Source organism: Bos taurus, chromosome 9, assembly GCF_002263795.3.
Source record: "Bos taurus isolate L1 Dominette 01449 registration number 42190680 breed Hereford chromosome 9, ARS-UCD2.0, whole genome shotgun sequence".
NCBI lineage: Eukaryota > Metazoa > Chordata > Mammalia > Artiodactyla > Bovidae > Bos > Bos taurus.
Window position 1 is genome coordinate 5868018 of NC_037336.1, and position 10523 is coordinate 5878540.

The following is a 10523-nucleotide window of genomic DNA, read 5'->3' on the forward strand; positions in this document are numbered from 1 at the left end:
TCTCACACACTAATAAAGTAATACTCAAAATTGTCCAAGCCAGTTTCAACAATATGTGAACTGTGAACTTCCAGATGTTCAAGCTGGATTTAGAAAAGGCAGAGGAACCAGAGATCAAACTGCCAACATCCATTGGATTATGGAAAATGCACAAGAGTGCCAGAAAACATCTACTTCTGTTTTATTGACTATGCCAAATTCTTTGACTGTGAGGATCACAATAAACTCTGGAAAATTCTTCAAGAGATGGAAATACCAGACCATCTGACCTGCCTCCTGAGAAATATTTATGCAGGTCAAAAAGCAACAGTTAGAACTGGACATCGAACAACAGACTGGTTCCAAATCAAGAAAGGAGTACAAGGCTGTATGTTGTCAACCTGCTTATTTTATGTATAGAGTACATCATGTGAAATGCTGGGCTGGATGAAGCACAAGCTGTAATCAAGATTTCTGGGAGAAATATCAATAACCTTAGATATGCAGATGATACCATCCTTATTACAGAGGGCAAAGCAGAACCAAAGAGCCTCTTGATGAAAGTGAAAGAGGAGAGTGAAGAAGCTGGCTTAAAACACGACATTCAGAAAACTAAGATCATGGCATCTGGTCCCATCACTTCATGGCAAATAGATGAGGAAACAATGGAAACAGTGAGAGACTTTATTTTTGGGGTCTCATAAATCACTGTAGAATGTGACTGCAGCCATGAAATTAAAACACACTTGCTCTTTGGAAGAAAAGCTATGACCAATTTAGACAGCATATTAAAAGGCAGAGACATTAATTTGGTCCATGTAGTCAAAGCTATGGTCTTTCCAGTAGTCATGTATGGATGTGAGAGTTGGACTACATAGAAAGCTGAGTGCTAAAAGAATTGATACTTTTGAACTGTGGTGTTAGAGAAGACTCTTGAGAGTTCCTGGGACTGCAAGGAGATCAAACCAGTCAATTCTGAAGGAAATTAGTCCTGCATATTCATTGGAAGGACTGATGCTGAAGCTGAAACTCCAATACATTGGCCCCCTAATGGGAAGACCCTGATGATGGGAAAGATTGAAAGCAGGATAAGGGGAAAACAGAGGATGAAGTGGTTGGATGGCATCATTGACTTGATAGACATGAGTTTGAGTAAGCTATGGAAGTTGGTGATGGACAGGCAAACCTGGCTTTCTACAGTCCTTGGGGTCACAAAGAGTAGGACACTAATGAGCGTCTGAACTAAACTGACGTTTTGGACCTTTTTCAAAGAATAACCATGTATTTTTGATTAAAAGATTTTCCCTAGTGGGGATATTTACAAGGAAAAATTAGTAGGAGTTTCTTGAAAGCAAATGCAGCTCCATTTCTGTTTTCCAGGATTGAGTCTCCCAACCTGTGGAGCCATTAGGGCCACACCCATGATTGTTCCTGCTCCACAGTAACCAAGATTGACACTAGATGTGATTCCAATACAAATGTGCCTGCAGTTGGCCATCCTAACCTACAGTTTTTAGTTAAGTTGTGTCAAAGAAAAAAAAAGGTCTATGAATGACTGAGGTTTTCTCTTAAAAATTTTGTAAGAAATAAGATTCAAATTGGGATACTGTTAAAAATAATAATAATATATCTGATACAAATGTGTATGACATAGAAAAGAATTGCATCATTGTTCATTAGTGGCAAGTGGATAAAAAAGAAAAATTTTCAATTCTTGTATTTTCCACAATACATGCTAATAAGATAATGAGAGGAGAGGAGAAAATAGCAATAAGAATGTGATAGAAAAACAGTTAAGAAAAGTACATAGCCAGGTGCAATGTTGTAGAAGATTGCAGCTGGTGACCTAACAGAAGTAATTTTTTTTTAATTGGAGGCTAATTACTTTACAATATTGTATTGGTTTTGCCATACATCAACATGAATCTGCCACGGGTGCACATGTGTTCCCCATCCTGAACCCCCTTTCCACCTCCCTCCCCATGATCTTAACAGAATACTAGAATCAGAAGATGAACTGAATGGATTCAAGAGCACACATAATGGAGGCAATCTTGTCAAGATTGTTCTTTTATATTTCAATACTAATGGAAATTAATCTGAAGAAAGGAGTCAATAATACAGTTGAAAAAGGGGGTAGCTAGAGAAAAACTTGCCTTTGGATGTACCATCAAGTGGATACAGGACACAAGTATGAAGGTTTGTCTTTTGTAGAATCAGGGTCACATTTCCATTGTAATAGAAGGCAAGGAAGATTATATAACATAATTTATTTTGGTTTTTAATTTTATAAATAATAACATGCTATGTATATTTCCCTATGCTCTTTCATATTGAACAACAACATTTGAAATCTATGATTTTATTTTTAATTTATTTTTCAAGAGTAAAGGAAAAACCAATTTGGAGTGTTTACGGAATAAAATTTGATGGCTATTATTAATAGTAAAAATTATAAAGTGTGAAAGTCTCCTTTTATTTCTGAAAGACTTCTAGATAATGTTTAGATCACAACTGCATAATTCATATTTTAATATTCCTACTATTAAAATAATATATCTATTATAATTATAATTATGAACTTTAATTAAAAAGGAAATAGTCAACAATTAAATCACATGAGAAATTTAGTGGAAATTGGGATTACTTTTCTGTCTGTTATCCGGAATATCCTCATCGTTTTTAAAACATTTTTTTTTTTTGCTCTGTCTTTTGCTGGTAGTATGACACTCAGCTCCCTGTTCCTAGAAAATCACAAAAGAATGTATAAGCTGGAGTCACTCCAATTTCAGAGAAGGAACTGGCAACCCACTCCAAAATTCTTGCCTGAAGAATCACAAGGACAGAGGAGCCTGGCTGGATAGAGTCTATGTGTTCACAATGAGTCAGACATGACTGAGCTACATTACACACACAAACTCCAGTTTTAGGCAAAATAGTTTACCTCTTTGTCATAAACTTAGCTCAAGTTCGTGCTCATGTGTATGAACACACACACACACACACACACACACACACACTTCTTGGATTCATAATACCTGAAAGTACACACAACAAATATAATAAAGTTGTTGCAAGAAAGGGAACCCCTTGCAGGCCCCAAGAATGGGCTTTTGTCTAGCACTCAGAAATGTATTGTTTTGGCAGAACAAGTGACTTTATTGGGAAGGGATGCCTAGGCAGAAAGCAGCAGGGTAAAGAAACCAAGGGGGACTCCTCTGCCAGGTGGTCAGCAGTCTTGGGTTTTATGTTGATGGGGTTAGTTTCCAGGTTGTCTCTGGGCAATCATTCTGACTCTGGGGCCTTGCCTATGTGCATGCGTCCCTCAACCAACAATTCCAGAAGAAAGATTCTGGGAAGTTCATAGGACATACGGATTGGTATCTCCTCTCTTTCTTTGATCTTTCCCGAATTCTTACAGTTGATGGTAGCTTGTTAGTTTGATGTTTCTTACCAGGATCCCCTATCATAAAATATACAAATGACTACTGTCAAAGTGAGCAGTTTCAGTGTTTCCTCTAGCAAAGTGACCTTTGTTGATACACACATAAACACACACATCACACAAAGTAGTTGGGAGCATTGGTTGCAAAATCAGAGAAGTTGGTTTTACCATCTTACACTGACTTCCACCACTGAGGTGATCAGTGTGGAAAGATCATTTCAGAAAGTTTTTATAAAACCCCAACAATAATTCCAGTTCATAGAAAGAATCAAGCATGTGGTTACTTCCTTCTCTTTATTCCTTTCTTCCTTCTCTAATTCCCCTCCATTTTTTTGTTCCTTTTTTCTTCTTTTAGTAAGTGAAAGTAATTGTGTAGGTGAAGCCCCTCCACCCAGATTTGTTTTTATTATGTTGAAAAATGGGTAAAATATAAGGCTTATTGGGTGGGTTTTCCACAAAATTTGTTTCTGTTCTTTTGAGTAAGAATCAATGTTCACCTCTGTGTCTAATGTTCTCCCTTTCTTAACTCAAGGAAAATTCCTACTATTCATCTTTATAACTCAATTAAAATATTTCTCCTTATAAATCCCACCTCAATAACTCCTCCCACCTTCTGACCGAGGCAGAATATCTTCCTTCTTTGGGTTTTCATAACACTATGATGATGGCGTTGTAGAACACTAATTATTTGTTTCCAGATTTTTTCTCTTCTAATACAACAAATTATCCTAAAGTAGGGAGCATATACTATTTCTTCTGATTATTCCCATATCTTTGTCAATGGTTATTGACTATGCATACATTCTAAACTGTTTGCAAACATAACTGGAAGGGGCATGGAAATTTTCAATTTTAATTATAGCTAATTCTCACTATAAAGATAAGCAGATATACCAAAATTAATTACACTGCTTTCTAGAATATTACTAGCACTCACATAAAAACTTTGAAAATACTCTTGACAAAATGACAAAATAAAGAAATTGGTTATGTAGTTTATTGCATGACATACAAAGCCATATTGGTAAATAAAAATACAAATACCTGTCTTATTTCATCATTTCAAACTAACTACCACTTTGCATTTCAAATCTGTGTTCATCAAGTAATGCAATAATGAGCACTTGGAATTTAAACATGAGTACTAATCAGTAGATCTTTTTCAAAGAAGCAAGATAATTTTAATGTGGTAGGTTTTAACATGTATAATAAAATAGGACAAAGTCTTTTAATGAAATATTTTGATTTTTCTACTCATCTTTTTTTCTCAGTTTGTAAATGTTTTGCAAAGCTATTAAATTGGATGCTTTATATGTTGATTCAGAAATATATCTTACATGAAAATGTATATTAACTTTTAAATAAACTTTGTTCATATTCACGTATTATACATATATTTCAAAACTGGTGTATGTTGTTGTAATATGTCTGGGCAACCCTTGCCCAAAGAATTTTAAATTTAAGTTTCTTTTTCATGGAACTGTAATTACTTTGGTGGAATTCCAAGTAATATTAATGATGTATGTTTGAAAACTTCAGGATTGTGGATAAAGGGCAACATTAACCTAGTAAAAATGAGCAACTGACAAAGCAAAATATAAACAATTGTCTAAAAATGCACTTATTCTATAGATCTTAGACTCCAAAAACAGTCTATGGGACTGTAAATTACCAAAAACAAATTCAAACATCTTGAAATACAAATAAGCTCTCTCTGAGTTTTCCACTACTTGTCTTGTACTTGCTGTATAGACTGGAGAGTCAGAATTTAATTAGTAGTGAGAACAGGAAATAAAATTTTCTGCATTAGAACAGTAAGGCCTGATCTGACACATTTACAAATTGTATACTAATCAGAAACCAAAAATGGTGACATTATGAAAAAATTTTCTGGCAAGAGCAAAGGTAGGATTTTATAATGAAAGACATAGTTTGATATTTTTTTCCTAAAAATGTGATTTATCGGAAAAGATTTTAAAGGAAATGTCTTGAAAAAAAGGATGCATTCTATTTGTGGTGTCAAAAATGAAATTAGCAGTTACATAAAAGTGTGAGTAAATTCTTGGACTATGGGACAATATTTCCCTAGAGCTTATGTTTTCAGTCTTTTTTGCATTATCAGCATGTTTTTCAGTACAGTGTTATAGATAGCTTAACTTCAAAACAACACATATGCTAATGGATAGTAAACGTATACCCTTAGCCCAGATCTCAGTCATAGAGCCAAAATTCAAGTAGCCATTGGACCTGTCTCTTTCAATATCACAGACATTTATTTTAAGCTTTATCTGTCTGACAACTCCACAAAAAAGATCGTGTCATTCCTGTTTCCCCGCAGATAAAGATATTACAAATGTTGCACTTAAATTTTCTATAAATACAAAAACGTAAGAATAACATCTTCAGTTCAGTTCAGTTCAGTCGCTCAGTCGTGTCCGACTCTTTGCGACTCCATGAATCTCAGCATGCCACATCTCCCTGTCCATCACCAACTCCTGGAGTTCACTCAGACTCACGTCCATTGAATCAGTGATACAATCCAGCCATCTCATCCTCTGTCTTCCCCTTCTCCTCCTGCCCCCAATCCCTCCCAGCATGAGTCTTTTCCAATATGTCAAGTCTTTGCGTGAGGTGGCCAAAGTACTGGAGTTTCAGCTTTAGCATGATTCCTTCCAAAGAAATCCCAGGGCTGATCTCCTTCAGAATGGACTGGTTGGATCTCCTTGCAGTCCAAGGGACTCTCAAGAGTCTTCTCCAGCACCACAGTTCAAAAGCACCAATTCTTTGGCACTCAGCTTTCTTCACAGTCCAACTCTCACATCCATACATGACCACAGGAAAAACCACAGCCTTGACTAGATGGACCTTTGTTGGCAAAATAATGTCTCTGCTTTTGAATATGCTATCTAGGCTGGTCATAACTTTCCTTCCAAGGAGTAAGCGTCTTTTAATTTCATGGCTGCAATCACCATCTGCAGTGATTTTGGAGCCCCCAAAAATAAAGTCTGACACTGTTTCCACTGTTTCCCCATCTATTTCCCATGAAGTGAAGGGACCAGATGCCATGATCTTAGTCTTCTGTATGTTGAGCTTTAAGCCCACTTTTTCACTCTCCACTTTCACTTTCACCAAGAGGCTTTTTAGTTTCTCTTCACTTTCTGCCATAAGGGTGGTGTCACCTGCATATCTGAGGTTATTGATATTTCTCCTGGCAATCTTGATTCCAGCTTGTGCTTCTTCCGGCCCAGTGTTTCTCATGATGTACTCTGCATATAAGTTAAATAAGCACAGTGACAGTATACAGCCTTGATGTACTCCATTTCTTATTTGGAACCAGTCTGTTATTCCATGTCCAGTTCTAACTGTTCCTTCCAGACCTGCATGTAGGTTTCTCAAGAGACATTTCAGGTGGTCTGGTATGCCCATCTCTTTCAGATTTTTCCACAGTTTATTGTGATCCACACAGTCAAAGGCTTTGGCATAATCAATAAAGCAGAAATAGATGTTTTTTTTCTGTAACTCTCTTGCTTTTTTGATGATCCAGCGGATGTTGGCAATTTGATCTCTAGTTCCTCTGCCTTTTCTAAAACCAGCTTGAACATCTGGAAGTTCACTGTGCTGAAGCCTGGCTTGGAGAATTTTGAGCATTAATTTAGTAGCGTGTGAGGTGAGTGCAATTGTGCAGTAGTTTGAGCATTCTTTGGCATTGCCTTTGTTTGGGATTGAAATGAAAACTGACCTTTTCCAGTCCTGTGGCCACTGCTGAGTTTTCCAAATTTGCTGGCCTATTGAGTGTAGCACTTACAGAGCATCATCTTTCATGATTTGAAATAGCTCAGCTGGAATTCCATCACCTCCACTAGCTTTGTTTGTAGTCATGCTTCTAAGGCCCACTTGACTTCACATTCCAGGATGTCTGGCTCTAGGTCAGTGATCACACCTTCGTGATTATCTTGGTCTCCTTCAATGCTCATTTTTGCCTAAATTTTTAGTCACATGTCCTGACACTCATAACCATGCAACTATATATTCTGAATGTACCACACTCATTGTTTTCTCACATTTTTTGTTTCCTTTATTGGCATCTATGTTCCTCACCAATGTATCCCTGACTTTTGGCAAATTTCATGTTTTCTCCATTTTAGTTTCAGACTCTCTATCATTTAGTTTTTCTCTAGTTTTTTTTGTTTGTTTGTTTGTTTGTTTTCTAGAGCACCATCTAGCTGGATACAGGTGGATATGTCTTGTGCTCCAGTGTCTACATTTAACCAAAGGAGTTACTGATCACTATGTTTAAATTGTTAACTTGATGTTAGATTTTGATGCGATCCAATGTACTTCTTAAAGGAGGAGATATTTGACTCATAAATTTTTAGTGGTTTGCATGATAGTGAAATTATTGTAGATAAGTATATTTCCATGGATTCTCTACAATGGGTTTAAGATAGAAATAGTATCAAAATGTTTTCAATGTGAAAATAAAGCAGAAATTCAGTTGATAAAAATATAAAATGTAAGATGTGACAAAATCCAATAGAGATCAAAAAGGAAAAACACAGAAAGAGCAGGGTCAGTGGAATTCAGCAGCAGCAGAGGCATTGGGTGGTTTGAGTGGGAAGAGTGGACTCCTTGGGGAAGTACGTGGAACAGAGCAGTGAAGTGAAGCATAGGAGAGGTACCAACAGCCATTCTGAAGGCAGAAGAATATGCACCAAAGGTGTACTTTTATTAATATTAGTGAGATGTGAGGATCTGTACAAACCATCCTTTCCTTTATTTCAGTACTCTCTAACAAGCATGAATGAAGCTTCCACATCCAGCAAAAGTCAACACAGAGGAGGGTGTTTTAGATTGAATGTCTGTGTCCCTCCAAAATCAATGTTGTGATGCCCTAAGCACAAGAGTAATACTGTTTTGAGGTGAGGTTTTGGCATGTAATTTGTCATGAATGTGAGGCTCCCATAGTGAGACTAGGCTCTGCATCAGAAGAGGAGAAACCATGACTTTCAAATGCAAGGTCACAGCCATGTGAGGACACAGTGAGGAGGCGGCTGTCTGCCAGCCAGAAAGAGGACCCTTGTCGGGAACTGGATTGGCCAATACCTGGATCTTGGTAAGTCACCCAGTCTATGGTATTTTTCTATAACTGACTAATATAAGAGGGATTTATTTCACAAGGCATTATTGTGAAAATCAAAATCTTTGACTAAGTGGTGGACTACTTTGAGTCACAAATCACAATCTATTGATTACAAAACGAAATGAAAAATGGACTCTAATGAAGCCCATTTGAAGACACTAATAATTTTAAGTGTAAAACATTTGTAATAGGAAACTATCTAAGAAGATGTATCAGTGATTTCTGAGTGAAGTGAGAATAAGACAAAAGGCTGCTTAGTACTGTGTCTTTGCTATAGATTTTTTATAATTTAAAGTAAAAAACATATATTATTATTTCCATGTTTATGCATTGGTGAAATCATCTTTTAATAAAATTTATAAAGGGCAAGAGCATAATGACATAACATTCTTTAAGCAGAAGTAACTAAATTTAATGGGCATATATGAATTTCATGATTTAAGATTCTGCTGTCATATTTTAGCAAAATATTTTGAGATCATCCATGTTGTGTGTTTATATTCTTCTCCATAGACATTTTGGGCATAATTTGAGTATGTCATATGTAAATAAATAAATGTGTAAAAGGTTCAAAACTTTATGATACTTTTTAAAAACTCATTGAAGTATAGTTGATCTACAATGCTGTGTTGGTTTCTGGTGTAAAGGAAAGTGATTCAGTTATGCATATTATATATTCTTTTTCATATTATTTTCCATTATGGCTTATTACAGGATAATGAATATATTTTCCTGCAAAGTAGGAACTTGTTGATTATTTTATATATAGTAATGTGTATATGTTAATCCTAAATTCATAATAACTCCCCCATTCCCTTTTGTCACATTTGTTTTCTATGTCTATAAGTTTGTTTCTGTTTCATAAATAAATTCATTGGTATCATGTTTTAGAATGTACATATAAGCTATGTCTTATGGTATTTGTCTTTTTTCTTTCTGATTTAGTGTGATTATCTGTAGGTCTATTCAAGTTGCTGCAAATGGCATTATTTCATTCTTTTTTATGGCTGAGTAGTATTCCATTGTGTATATACACCACATCTTCTTAATCTTTTATTATGATCCAATCTTTTAGGTTTCTCATAGGTGTAATTAAACCAAAGAGAACAATACATAATTCTGTAATTCCTCAGGCTTAAGGAAGAAGTCTGTTAGGTATTTGGGGGACTCCAGCAGTTAAGTTTGTATGCTTCACTGCAACCTAGGAATAATACTAGAACTTGATGATGAGAGAGGTGGAGTTCTCAGAATTAGATTTCTTTGAAAATGGACAATCATTACAGATTATTTTGGGGCATGTTAGTGAAACTATTACATTGAGAAAATCCTAGATGATGAAAGACTAGTAAGTATGCTTTAAAATAGTATGGAAATCAGTTCAAAAAGACTTATGAGGAATTAGTATAAATGGAAGAAAACGTCAGATATGTGAGATGTGATAAAAGAATAATGTGTAGGAGTTAGCACCTTGTATGACAAAGAGGGATAGCAAGTGGGTGGAGGAAGCTATCAGAAACTATTCTAGCACTGAAATATGGAGAACGCTGATAGATGTTATGAAGTGACTTACCCAACTTTCCTTCGAAATTCTTACTAGTGTCTTTTTTCCACAATAGCTCCTAGAAAGCTATAAACTGCATATCCAAGCTCCATGCAGTTAAAATTCTGAATATTATTTAGGTACTGGGCTTCCCTGGTGGCTCAGCTGGTAAAGAATCTGCCTGAAGTGTGGGAGACCTGGATTTGATCCCTGGATTTTGACGATCCCCTGGAGAAGGGCATGGCAACCCACTCCAGTATTCTTGCCTAGAGAATAAGCATGGACAAAGGAGCCTGGTAGGCTGCAGTCCATGGGGGTCACAAAGAGTTGTGACAGAACAGAACTAAGCAACTAAGCATGGCTAAGTGTACACAGCTAATGAACATTATTGATATGCAAAACTGGAATAAGTGCATGGA